Source organism: Rattus norvegicus, chromosome 18 (genome assembly GCF_036323735.1).
Source record: "Rattus norvegicus strain BN/NHsdMcwi chromosome 18, GRCr8, whole genome shotgun sequence".
Taxonomy (NCBI): Eukaryota; Metazoa; Chordata; class Mammalia; order Rodentia; family Muridae; genus Rattus; species Rattus norvegicus.
In genome coordinates, this window is record NC_086036.1 from 51,828,423 (window position 1) to 51,842,331 (window position 13,909).

General features: G+C 39.0%; 1 long non-coding RNA gene across 1 annotated transcript; it reads right to left on the reverse strand.

Annotated features, from left to right (window-relative positions):
• Nucleotides 1–3,843: 3,843 nt before the first annotated feature.
• Nucleotides 3,844–13,202, reverse strand: LOC134483027 (uncharacterized). The gene is made up of 3 exons (XR_010059831.1): nucleotides 13,007–13,202; nucleotides 5,494–5,618; nucleotides 3,844–4,908 (listed from the first exon to the last, which is right to left on the reverse strand). It is a non-coding gene; the product is annotated as an uncharacterized LOC134483027 (long non-coding RNA).
• Between the last annotated feature and the right edge of the window lie 707 nt (nucleotides 13,203–13,909).

A 13,909-nucleotide genomic window follows, 5' to 3' on the forward strand; every position in this document is an offset into this window, starting at 1 on the left:
TGTGCTCTGAGGTGATGTGACCCTACGCAGTATGCATCTCCTATAGACACCGCTTTTCCCAGTATCTTTTTCTTTCTGACACTGGAAAAAAAAAAGGTCTTCAACTTTTTTCTGGCAACATGGCCATGAAAAAAAAAATACAGTGTTCAATTTTACTCGCAGCAAGGAATGTCATGAGACTGAGTTTTAGCCAATAGGGTGTGAGCACGCGCACTTCAGCTTTGTGTGAGCATGCGCACTTCAGCTTTGTGTTGCTGTAACGAAACACCTGACACGGGCTATTTATGAAGTGAGACACAGGCTTTTTCTGGCTCACAGATCTGGAGTTTCACATGCAAGATTATATAGTTTCCTTTGTGTCAGTGCCTAGTGAAGGATGCATATAAAGTCAGGAGTCTACGGTCGAGTAAGCATTTAGGTCACAAGAGAAGATCAGAGTATGTATGATTTATGAGAAAGAATGGAAGATTCAGAAAAAGAGGCATAGAAACAAAACAAAGTCTGGGGCTTCTAAAATTTCTTGCAAGGTGTAAACAGAATAACTGACAGGCTTCCTGCTTATTCCCACCTCACACAGGTCCACATCACTTTACAGTGCCACCTCCTTGGGGACCAGGTATTTAAAAATGGGCCTCTGTGGCTATTCATCCAATCACAGCAGAGGAGAAGAGAGAGGTATTACTCTAAAGACACGGCTTTGGAAGGAAGGAATATGTCTCATGCTCCTACTGTCCCTTCATGTTGCTGTCAGTGTTGTGGACATAAGAGAAAGCTGTGTCGAACAATGTCAACAAGTCTAACAATGCAGAAATGACAGTCACAAGATAGAAACTGGGTCTCTCTGTGACCCACTGAGGCAGACAAAACGCCAGAATCAGAGCATCAATGATCAGATCTTTATAAGTCAAGAAGAATACATTTTTTCTAATATTTAAGTAATTTTAAATAAGAGAATCTCTTATATACAACCAAATATATGCCCTAAATCATATTTCAAAAAATTTCAATTAAGACTGCTTACATCGTAGGTTTGACTTAGTACTGTCTTAATTTCTTTTCTGTTGCTCTGATGACATACTCTGACAAAAGCAACTTGAGAGAGGATTTATATTAGCTCACAATTTGAATTACAGTCCATTATATCACAAAAGCCAAGATATCAAGAGTTTAAAGTATCTGGTCACATCACATCTGTAACTTTAATTTTTTTCAAATCCTATTTTTTTTTTGGTTCTTTTTTTCAGAGCTGGGGACCGAACCCAGGGCCTTGCGCTTCCTAGGCAAGCGCTCTACCACTGAGCTAAATCCCCAACCCCCTCAAATCCTATTTTTAATGATGTTTCCTAAATGCTTTAACCTCCCTTTTAGGCCACCTCCCAGCAGATGTAGTGGGAAAGAAAGGATGGGGGTGGATGGGTAAGTGGACCTATTTAGAAAGGGTCTTCCTAGCAACCCCCATCTGTGTTGTCTGGTAATCAGCCTTTCAGTTCACAGGTCAGCAACAGCAGCTTGTGCCCACTTGCAAACACTAGCAGATCAGTTCAGGAGAGTCGGGATACTAAACATGAATCAGCAGAAGTGGCTTTACCTAGCAGAGACTGGTTCCTCAGTCAGCAGGAGGAACCATAGGAATGCAAGGAAAAGCTCTCAGCTGCGCTTCTCTCAACGAAGACCCAGGAGACCCACAGCAATGCACAGCTACCTTTATAAGCAAGCCAAGCTCAGCCTCCATCACTGTCTGTTGAATCCTTTTTACATTCTCTCCAAACATCACAAGTCCTCCATTTATCTTGCCTCAGCTCTAGCATCCGTCTCAGCTGACATCACTCTGCCAATCAACCAAAGTCCAAGGAAAAGGCAAAAAAAAATCTCAGCACACCAGCAGTTTCTTGGTACATTTCTCTCTATAGAGTCCCTGACAAATGCAGCTCAACTACAAAAATGTAAGGTGGACCAATACATGTATGTTGTTAGGGAAGAGTCCTTCATTGTGCGTCCTTCCATGTGCTTGCTTTAGCAGAGCATGCTTTCCCCTCGGTCCACTTTAGCTAAACATTCCATACCCCAGCAAAACACCATCTGCCTGACTTTATGAAGAGCCCTTAAGTTTCCACGTCACACATCTACAATTATTAAAAAAAAATATCAGAAAAGGATGAGCGTACTCAGCTGGTGGTCAGCTGCCTCTCTTCAAGATTCCAGTAGGAAATGGTGTCACCCACAGGGGGCAGGTCTTCTACCCTCAAGGAATACAATTAAGATAATTCCCCACAGGTATGCCCAGAAGCCCATGTCCTAGATGATTCACAATTCTATCAAGTTGGCAACATGAATATGATAAATAAAATGACACTAATTCATGATAGGAAAAAAATTCTTACTTAACAATGGGGATTATACTAACTAGAATAGTCTCAGAAAATGGATTCTGTCCACAAAATAGTAACCTCCCAATGTTGTTTAATTTTAATTTAACCTATCTTTTGAGTTCTATATTTGAATATAAATTTTGTGACTTTAAAAACAGAGAGAGTATCCTATCCCCAGGTGCGTAGACTGGTACCTAATCTTTTATATTTTTTTTTCTTGAAGATAATGCTATGGTGTCTTTCAAGATAAAACACTTAAAATGATAAATTGAAGTTCACTACATCTTATTAATTTGTTTTGCAAGGACAATGAAAACGGGTACATTAAATTATTCATTAAACACATCTTTATGCATTTTCTATCTATACTATTTCTTAGCATGTTATCGCTTTAATTATTAAAAAATATTCCTGTGATGTTCATGGTGATTACTATTGCTCTGGCATCATTATATAGAATGGAAATTAAAGTTCAGTAAACAGAGAGTAATAATCATACATTTTACAATATTGAAACAACAATGGCCCACTAATGGTAATCAGCCTGCAGGCTGGCATCACTTCCTACTGCTTTGAGTGGTCCATGGAAAAACAACATGATGAAGCCAGGTGATGGTTGTGACATAGCCTAGATTGCTTTTGTACTGACTGGTTTTATGTCAACTTGACACAGCTATAGAGTCATAAGAAAGGAAGGAGCCTCCATTGAGAAAATGCATCCACAAGATCCAGCTGTAGGGCATTTTCTTAATTAGCGATTGATGGGAGCGGTCCCAGCTCATGGTGGGCAGTGCCATCCCTAGGCTGGGAGTCCTAGATTCTAGGAGAAAGCAGTCTGAGCAAGCCATGAGAACAAGCCAGTAAGCAGCCCCCTTCCATGGCCTCTGCATCTGCTCCTACCTCTAGTCTCATTGTCCTGTTTCGGTTCCTTCTCCCCAAGTTGCCTTTTGGTCATGGTGTTTCATCACAGCAATACAAACCCTATCTAAGACAGCCTTTAATGTTGAAAGCTCATGGGTTTTCTTGGTGGTGGTGGTGGTGGATTTGTTTGTTTTTACTTGCCTTTCCATCTTACCTAGGTCTTTGCATCTACCCCACTACACCTACTTCACAGACATTTACCAGGAGTGAATATTCTAAGACAGTGAAGAACTAAAGGGATCAGACTAGACTCCCAGGTCTGGGTTCAGTCAGAGAAGATACACCTAACCCTCAAGAGACTGGAGGCCCCAGGAAATTTAGAGGTCTGGTGGGGGTGGGGACATCCTTGTGGAGAAGGGGAGGGGAAGATTGTGGGGGAGGCAGGGAGGACATATGGGATGTGGAACTCTCTCGGAGGGGTGGACAAGAGGGTATTAAAATCTGGAGTGTAAAAATAAATAAATAAATAAATAAATAAATAAATAAATAAATAAATAAATAAATAAATAAATAAAAAATATAATAAAAGGAAAATGCAAAGAAGAGAGCCAGCTGCATAAGAGATGTTCTGGGTTTGAGGATTTCATAAAATGAAGCAAAAGTGGATCTAAGATCTTCATTGCAACTGATCTGCTAAGGCATAAAACAAGTCAAATTCCTAACAGAAGACTTTCCAAGACTAAGAATAATTTCTCTGTTGACAAATTCCTGTGTCACTTTTTTTCCAGAAACCAATGTTAAATAGAATAGAGAACAATAAATCTTGCCAGGCGTTCTAAGATTTTCAAGCCACCCCTTCATACCAGTCTAAATTATACAAATTTATTCTAATATCAGTGTTCTAGAAATCTTAATTCAAACCAAAATTTACATGCCCCCATGCAGAAAGCGTTTAGATGATAAATATATTTACACTAATATGTTTACATATATATGTTAAAAACAAAATATAATTACATAGAAAAGAGAATTCTGAAATAGAGAATTTTATATGAAATACAAGACAGTTAAATCATCATCATAATATAATAACAACAATAAGTACTTTTTCCAGTCTTTTTTTCTGCCATCTAGTCTCTTAACTCTTCCAAATATACTTTGTAAAACTTTACCCTTCATCTGGGGTCTTAGCTTCAGTTCTACTGCTAAAGAGATACCATGAACAAGTCAATCCTTATAAAGAAAGCATTTAATTAGGGATTTGCTTGCAGGTTCAGAGGGTTAGTCCAGAATCATCAAGGCAGGGAGCACACAGGAATGTTACAGTAGCAGTAGCTGAAAACTTTACATTCTGACCCATTGGTAGCTGCCAGAGAGAGAACAACATTGGGCCTGGCATAGGCTTTTGAAACTTCAAAGCCCCACCCCCTGCCCCCAGTGATATACATCTTCCAACAAAGCCACAACTCCTAATCCTTCCTAAACAATTCCACTACCAGTGAACAATGCATTCATGTATATGAACCTATAGGGGCTAGTCTCATTCAAACCACAACATCTAGCCAACCTGATTTTTCAAAATTAATTCATACCTCACTTCAAATGATAAAAGAAAAGGATTGTCAGTGTCTTGCTTGCCACCAAGCCTAATGGCCAAGTTCCATCCCCAGGACCAGACCTACACGGCAGAAGAAGAGAACCAAACCTTGGAGGTTGTTCTTGACCTCCACATGTGTGCACATGCATACACAGAAACACACACCCACTAACTAAATAACATGTAAAAAAAATTAAGATGAGAAGAAAATAATATGGTATACTGTGTTACTCTTCAGTTGCATTTACAGGTCTAGTTTGTCTATGAAAATGATACCAGCTAAACAACCTTCCTGAAAAATACATAGAATTGAGCAGACTGTAAGAGTTTGCCTTCCTGAAAGGGGCTATTAATAGGCAATTAAATGATATCCTCAGAGGTGGGAAAAATGGGTTATTTCAAAAGAAATACTGACAATGGCCTATCCTTGGTTGGTGCCAATGTTTCTATACAGGGAAAGTGGGTATAGATACTGGGCATTAAAAATCATATTAACCCTCCCTGATTCATGGAGCAGCTTTGACTTCCTGTTTACAATTACCTGGTATTTCCCTGTTGCCCTAGCAGTCAGATTCAGAACCATGCTTACTGCCCTCCTCCCCTCCAAAGCATATTCATGTTAATATGCTCTCACAGGTAGGAGCTTTGGAGATAATTATTACTCACACTGAATGTTCCTTACTCCAGAAGAGCTCAAAGAAGAAGAAACACATCAGGAAAATGCAGCTCTGTGTGTCTTCCAGTGACAGCCAACTCTTTTCTTTCAAAATTTCCCTTTGGGTCATAGCAACCTTGAGAACAAGAACAATGTCTACATCACATCAGACTCACATAAGATCCCTTGAGTAACAGCATGATGTCACCCTCTCTGCAAACGCATTCCTATCTCTTAGGAATTGTCCTGAAATCTTGACTCCCTGAGCCCTCCCCACTTCCAGTATTATAATCAGTCCTGTCTTCAATGCTGAGAGAAACATCACTTTAAAGCTTCTTCTAAATGACTTTTAGAGAAAACATAAACTAGCCAAAGCACAAACAATAGACTCAGTGCTGTGCAGAACAATCCAATCTCTTTTCTTTGTTACTCTCAATAAAACGTTAGAGATTTTATGCCTCCTTTAAAAGGCAGGGAAGAAAAGAGACGGTAGCAAATTATGCATCTTATGTTTGCACAACATAACTATATGAACCTAAGAGGAGTCTCATAACTGGTACCCTAAGTCTTTCAGAATCTGAAATTCCAGCTAACCCTGTCGATATAATAATCTTATACTATTTTCCTTTGAGTCTATTGCACCACTGTACTCCTTCCCGGAATTTCCTTCTGTGTTTTATCATATTCTCAGGACAGACATTAGTATTGGTTTACAGATTTCTTGTTCTGTTTCTGTTTTGTTTTCAAGCCTGATAGACTTTGCTCTTAAACTCAAAGTCAATATGAAGATAGTTACCCTCTAGATCCAGGTGTACCTTGAGACTCTGACAGCAGCCCAAGGGAGAACCTATGTCATTACTGAAACACAAGGCTGTGTTTATATACCTGACAAGTAGGCAGTGTGTCCTTAGTTTTCCAAGACTCACATACCTAAATTAAAGTGATGTGAGGTTCTGCCTCAAGTGTTAATGGTTTGTTGAGACGACATGTTTCAGACGCCTTAGGAAAAGAGCAAAGCCTCTTGTACATGGTGTTCATTTTAGGATTAGTAATAACAACTTACTGTGTGTTCATTGTTAATGTGTTTTGATATCCCATGTAATAAAAACCTCTTTTCCAGAGGCTTACATTATATTTCCATATGATGAAGACCCAGTCCCAAATCTCACACCTCCTCACATCCCCATTACATCAGGCAAGCCAAGATATTTTGATCCCTGGATAAGTAGAGTTCCCATCCCTTTGAGTTCCTGTCCATTTAAGATACTTCACAAAATGGATCTTTAGTCAATGTCAACCTTGAGATTAAGGTGATTGAAGACAGGACGGAAAGATAAAGAAAATTAGGGAGACATGGGCAAGGGGAATAATTTGTATTCTGGGTCTGGTTGTAATATTTCACCAGTTTAGAGTTTAGAAAAAATCTCAGAACTAACAAAATTTGCCATGAAGATACTATTTAGAAACACTATTCCTTTTTTATAGAGATATTTCTAATAATATGTTAAAATATCAATAAATCTTGCTTAAGGACTCATCATACATGACCTTTGTGTTTAACATTACCCCATTCCAAGTCTGACATCCACAGACAAAATTAGAACCCTAGTCGATGGTCAAAATATATCCTTTACTTCTTCATAAACTATATAATCAGGATTCCTTTGACTATTTGACCTATTTTCATCTTATCAATCTGAAATCCCATTAGTTTACCTCAGAAACCATTCTATGAGCTCATCTTTTAAAGGTGGGGGTCCTTAGAAACTTGTTAAACAAATAAGCTTAGAGACCAGCCACTAAAGTCCTCTGTCGGACCATTGTGAAGGTGCAAAACTGTGTGACTCTTAGGAGTCATCACCCATGTCCTCTGGAACTGGAGTTACAAATGTTTATGATCCACCAAATACAGGTGCTGGGATCCGAACTCAGAATGTCTGCAAGAGCAGTAAGCCCTCTTAAGCACTGAGTCTTCTCTCTATACCCTAAAGGTGTTTCTTAATAAACGTTAAATTTGGTTCATAGAAATGAACATAAATGACCACGCTGAAAGTTAACAGTGATGGGAAATACTGAAAAGGGCACAAAACTTAAAACACTGCTTATGCACAGTTCGCAAGAACTGATATTATTAAAATCCCCATGCTAGCTAATGTGCTCTCTATATGCAGGCAATTACTACTAAGATTCAAGAAACATTCTTCACAGAGATTTTATGGAACACTGAATAAACAAAGTAATCCTAAGAGGGGGGAAAAAGTCGAAACATTACAGTGACTGACTTCAACATACACTACAGAGCCCCATACCTATGTAGAGTACCATGGTACTAACATAAAGAGAGTTACAGAGTAGAATAGAATAGAGAATCCAGAAATTAACCTATGCATCTATGACAAGCTGACTTTGAACAAAGGCGGCAAGAATGCACAGCAGGAGAGCTGAGAGTTTGCTTTAGTAATGGCGTTGGGAAATCTAGATATTCACGTAGAGAAGAGTAGAAGCAAACTGTTCTCACACACAGAATGCAAAAGTACATTCTAAAATGTACAGGAACTTACATAAATATGACTAGAAGAAAACCTAGGGGAAATGTTTTTCAGATATTGTTCTGAGAAAAGATTTCACTTTTGAAAATTATCCCCAAAGTACAGGCACAGAAAAAACTGACTACTGGGATTACAGGAAACTAAAATGTTTATGAACAGCAAAGGGGCCAATTGATGAACAGACAACCAGAAACATAGGGGGAAATATTTGCAAATCATCTGTATGGTAAGAGATTAGAATATGTAGTGAACTCAAACAACTCAACCTTAAAAATATTAAGGATGATTCTATTAAGAAGATATGTAGAAGATCTATAAGAAATAATTGTCCAATGCCAATAATCATTGAGAAACTGCCAGGCAGAACCACAGTGAGATATCATGTCACCCCAGTTAAAACAGCTATTACCAAATAAATTATTCTTTTGAATGCTGGTTAGATAATGGGGGTAGAGGCAACAAATGAGACTGTAAGCTAAGAAAGGAAGGAGACATAGAACTGCCATATGAACAATCCTAGCATTGCTCGTGTATACAAAAGAAATGGAGGCATTATACCAAAGAACAATTTGTATTTGAAAATTCATTGCAAAATATGAGTCACAAGGCAACACATAGAATCTACCTAGATATCCAAGAATGTTTACATGAGTAAGAAAAACACACATGTAGATTTTTAATCACCCATGAAAATACTTAAATTCTGTGATTTGTAGCAATATGGCTAGAACTAGGGGATATTATGTTGTGTGAAATACATCAAGCGCAAGAAGACAAATGCTGTTACACATCTCTCTGCCACATGGAAGCTAAAACAATGACCTCACAGTAGCAGTGTCTGTGTTAGGGTCTTATTGCTATGAAGAGGCACCATGGGCAAGGAAACTTTTATAAGAGCAAACATTTAATTGGGGCTGGCTTACAGTTTCAGGGGTTCAGTCCTTTATCATCATGGAAGGAAGCATGGCAGTGTTCAGGCAGACGTGGTGCTGGAGAAGGGGCTGAGATTTCTACATCTTGATCCAAAGGCAACAAAAAGAGACTCCCTTTTCCCACCTCACAGAGCTTGAGCATTAGGAGACCTCAAAACCCACCTATACAGTGACACGCTTCCTCCAACAAGGCCATACCTGTTCCAAAAGAAGTCACATCTCCTAATACTTACAATTCCCATGGGTCAAGCATTTTCAAACCACAAGTAAAATCTGTGGTGATTCCTGCTCTCCACATCTGGTGAAATTGCTTGAGTTACCATTGGCCTCTGAAGCCATCACTTTTGGTGGTTTACATCATTAAATGTCACCTCCTCTGTGCAGTATAACCTAGCCTAACCCATGCTATGGATGAAGCAATTCTCTGATAAGACCTGAGATTGAAATCTAGACATTCCGGGCCCATCCCCAACTCTTAGAATAATTAGTTCTCCTTACCTTTGTAGTACTTCTGCACGAGAACAGCCTTTTACAGTGCTCGGACACTCCCTCTTAACATGTCACAAAAGAACATGATTTTCCATAATACCCATGACTTTCTTCTGCCATCCTCTGAATTCTCACAGTTCCCACTCAGCCTCTAACAAAGATGTTCTCGGTCCTCTTGATGGTGGAATAATGACAGGATGTCCTGTCCTCCTAGCCTGTGAGGGTGCCTCGAAATTCGGAGTCTTATCTATGTTCTCAGTCCTCCACAAGTATGTGGGAAGGGCCTTGGTTCATTTGCTGATCGTTATAATAAAATCAAAACTTGACACTTCCATAAGAAAGAGATTTGACTTGAATTGTACGATTAAAAAGTACAGGGGATAAGTTCCTCCCCTGGTTGCCTCCAGAGCTTCAGCCATTTCCTCTCCCAGAAGGAGATTCCTGAGCAAATTATAATCTCTTGAGGGTCCATTAATTGTCTGATAACCAAATAAAGATATACACATGTGCCTCTTTACGATATATTCATTTGAGCCAGGCAGGCCAGCTGCACCCTCTTTTTGTTTAAGATGAACAGCAAAGCATATGACAGCAGTAGTGATACTAAGATAGCAATTAGCAAATCCCATCAAACTTTGACTCCAGACTGTATGACTGTGTAATACTGACAGAAAATAAGGAATATCTAAAAAACACTTCTCAAGCTACCCAGCAGAATGACTCTCACTTAACGCCACCAGAATCCCTTATATAAAACAAAAGAATGAGCTCACTGTTTTCTCCAGTAAAGGTATGAGATTGTGAGTCCTGAAATAAACCATCAGCTATAAAAGCGTCCCCAAAGCTGAAGGACTTCCTTATCCTTATCACTTCACAAGCTTTGCCTCTGAGCATCTGTGCCTGGCCCAAGTACCCAACCAAATTTATAGACCACTAATGGACACCTGGCTAGGATACATGTCACTAGGAAATATCACAAATTTCAAAGGTAACTTCTCCCCAAGAAAACTCTTACCAACAGTTCCACAATCAATGCAGTCACAAAAATGGAGAAAACTGGAATGAATGAATAGGTTTCAGCCAATCGGCGTGGCAATGGTAACCACTTCATTTACTTCCAGGATTACAGAGCAATGGCTGGACCTCAAGTGTCCATATCCCACCTTCATCAAACTTTCCCAAGGACTGTGAGTGTTCATGGCCTGGTGACAGTAAGGGTCAAACATCACAGGGTACATCCTGAAGGACATGTTTCAGTGAGGTTTTAGGCCTAAATACATGTTTTATAGTTATGTCTTAGAGTCAGATTTGTATTCAGATACAATTTTATTTATTTAAAAATCAATTAAGCTCCTATTGTGAGACTGGCTCCCATTGACCACAGGATTCATACATCATAGAGTAAAAGAGGCAATTGTGTAAAAAGGGGTGATCCAGGCTCCCAGAAACGTCTACTGGCTGGCTGTGTTCTGCATACCCCATGCTAAAGTGTGGGTTTATACAATCTTGAAGAATCACTCCGTGTTATAGAATAAAATGCAATATGACCACCATTTGTGTTTTCATTGCCAGAGACTGGAATTCTTACTTGTGGGTTCGTGGTCTTGGTGATAAAAGAACTTCAAACTTGACTAAGAAAAAAGCCCAAGGATCATTTTGATTGTTTTAATAAAAATAAAAAACAGGCATTTCGATTCTTTTTAACCTTCCTTATGAACGTCAGTGATGTTACTGACATTTTGACACTTTCAAAAAGAGTTTTCAAAAATTGTAACACAAATTTGTTCTCTAGGGGTAAAGGAGACATTTTTGAGTAGGAAAAAATAAATATATACTCAAAGAATTTTTGAGCTATATAGAAATGATTTGGAAAATAGATTTCTGGGAACAAAAGAGACCTATCAACTTTCTGCCAAATTTAGGTAGGCTTGTCATCCATTTTTAAAGATTCACATCTATATTTTTAGAAACAGAAATATAATTTTCAAATCTGTTTTAAAATCATCTACACAATGAGTTTCATTGTATTTTTTTGGATTTTTTAATATACTGACATGCTATAAACGAGGCTAAGGAAGCACCTTAACTTTAAGTTAATGTAACAAGGCAACAAATCTATGCTAGCTTACAGATGTCAGGAACAGAAATAAGTCAAAATGAATTTAAACAAAGTAAGTTATTAGATATGTAACAGTAGCTGGACTTCATGAGCAGCATCAGGTATGCACTTCATGTATCTGAATGTACTTATCTCCACAGATAGACTTTTCAAACATGATTTTTGAAAGCAACAAAGTATATTCAATCAAGTTTTGTTCACTAGTCACTTGATAAGTAACCATAATAAACGTTTATTTCATTAAGGATAAAATTAAAATATGGTTAAGATGGTTGTTTATTACTTATGTCTTTCTTCTTAAATGTTTTATAATAAATACATTAGAATTCTAAATGCTCAGAATCATCCAGGGCACTGGTTCTCAACCTTCCTAATGTTGAGACCCTTTAATGCAGTTTTTCCTGTTATGACGACCCCACACACACACCAAAACGTTGCTACTTTCTAACCGCAATTTTGCTACTGTTATGAATTGTAAAATAAAAGCTATGGTTTTGGGTGGTCTTAGGTGACCCTGTGAAAGAGTCATTTGACCTTAAAGGGGTCATGACCCACAGACTGAGAACCACTACTTTAGTAATTAGTTTTCTAAATTGTCGAAGAACACTAGGACAGAGATCTCTTTTAAAAGACAGCTTGCACTTGAAAGAGTAGATTTCTCATCTCCCTTAGACCTAGAAGTTCCAGGTTGTATTTAATCTGATTATTTTCTAAAATCATGTCTTTCCTTTCACCCCAAATTATGGAGAAAATTTGCACACTCTACTGGCTTTGCTATGAATAGTATTGTTTTAACTATCTTGACAGAAATCCAAAAACGGAATTTGTTCATTTTTGACACAAAGACAAAACGCCTTGTCTTTGAGTGATTCCACATTGAACCCAACAAACTTTTATTACTATTCTCTGCGATTCATTTAAAATCCTTAAGCCGGCCATCTGTGTGAGCATGGGGAAGAGAGATGCCCAAGAATGTCAAGACACAGTCCAGGGAAGCAAATATGATCTCCATCATGAACAGAAACTTAGGCAGGATGATGTCATGAGGAAACCAAACCTCCGCAGCCAGAGAAATGAAGTCTCAAAGAAGAGGGCAAGTATCTTAGCAAGCCCCATCTTCCCCTTCTCCACAACATCTCCATGTGGTCCCTCACTGAGCACAGCTTCTGATAACTTAGTCATTGCCACCAACAAAGCCATCTTCCAAAGGATGGATTCCACACCTCCTCCACATGGTGGCCAGCCCCATGTTCTGTGCAGCAGCCATTTGCCCACAGAGAATTAGCAGAAAGGATTGGGAAAAGAGGAATTTCCTTCCTCTCCTCTGCAGATAATCATCCTCCCCCTTCTAACACGTAAATTTTGATTACCCAAATTATTTTAGCTTTCAGAGCCACAAGGGTTATTAGTGGTAATAAAAATCATTCAGACTTACAAAAGAAATTTAAGATTCCAACCACAGTATTTAAGGATCTGGCCTCATAGCACATTATCCGCCTGCTATGTAATCGTTCTGTCAGTGTGGTCCTCTTCTTCTTCTTCTTCTTCTTCTTCTTCTTCTTCTTCTTCTTCTTCTTCTTCTTCTTCTTCTTCTTCTTCTTCTTCTTCTTCTTCTTCGTCTTCTTCTTCTTCTTCTTCTCCCTCTCCCTCTCCCTCTCCCTCTCCCTCTCCCTCTCCCTCTCCCTCTCCCTCTCCTTCCTTCTTCTTCTTCTTCTTCTACTTTTTTTTCTTTTAATTTTTTTTTCAGAAGTTCAAATGCAGTACAAAGTGGCACGAAGGACCTTGGCAGTGCTGGACTGGTTGGTTACAGCCAGGGACAGGGAGTTGCTTTATTTCTTGCCCAGAGCTCATGCGCAACACACACACACACACACACACACACACACACACACACACGCATGCACGCACGCACGCACGCACACGGTGATATCTGCAGTTTGCCTTCATTGCCAGAATCCTTACACCTCCCCCTCACTCCCCAGAGCCAATTTCCCTAGGGATTCCCAGTGCGCTGACCTGCCTGGGTTCGACAGTGCTGCTCTCTATAAAGGAAAGAATGTAGAAGCTTACAACACAGCTAGCTCTGACGTCATAGTCACTTATGACAGAGAGCAGACATCTTTTGGAGACTCCATCTTCACCATCATCTAAGGAACCCTTTAGAAGTTCCCATCTAGGACAATTTTTAACATAGCTTTTTTAATCCATTAGTCTTTTACAGTAGTTCATTTCTAACATCTGAACTTTGGCCAGTCTGTGGATAAAATTATTGTTTTGATGAAGCATCTTATGTTTCTCGAAGAATGTGTATTGTTCTGTCACTGACAAACTGATCCCT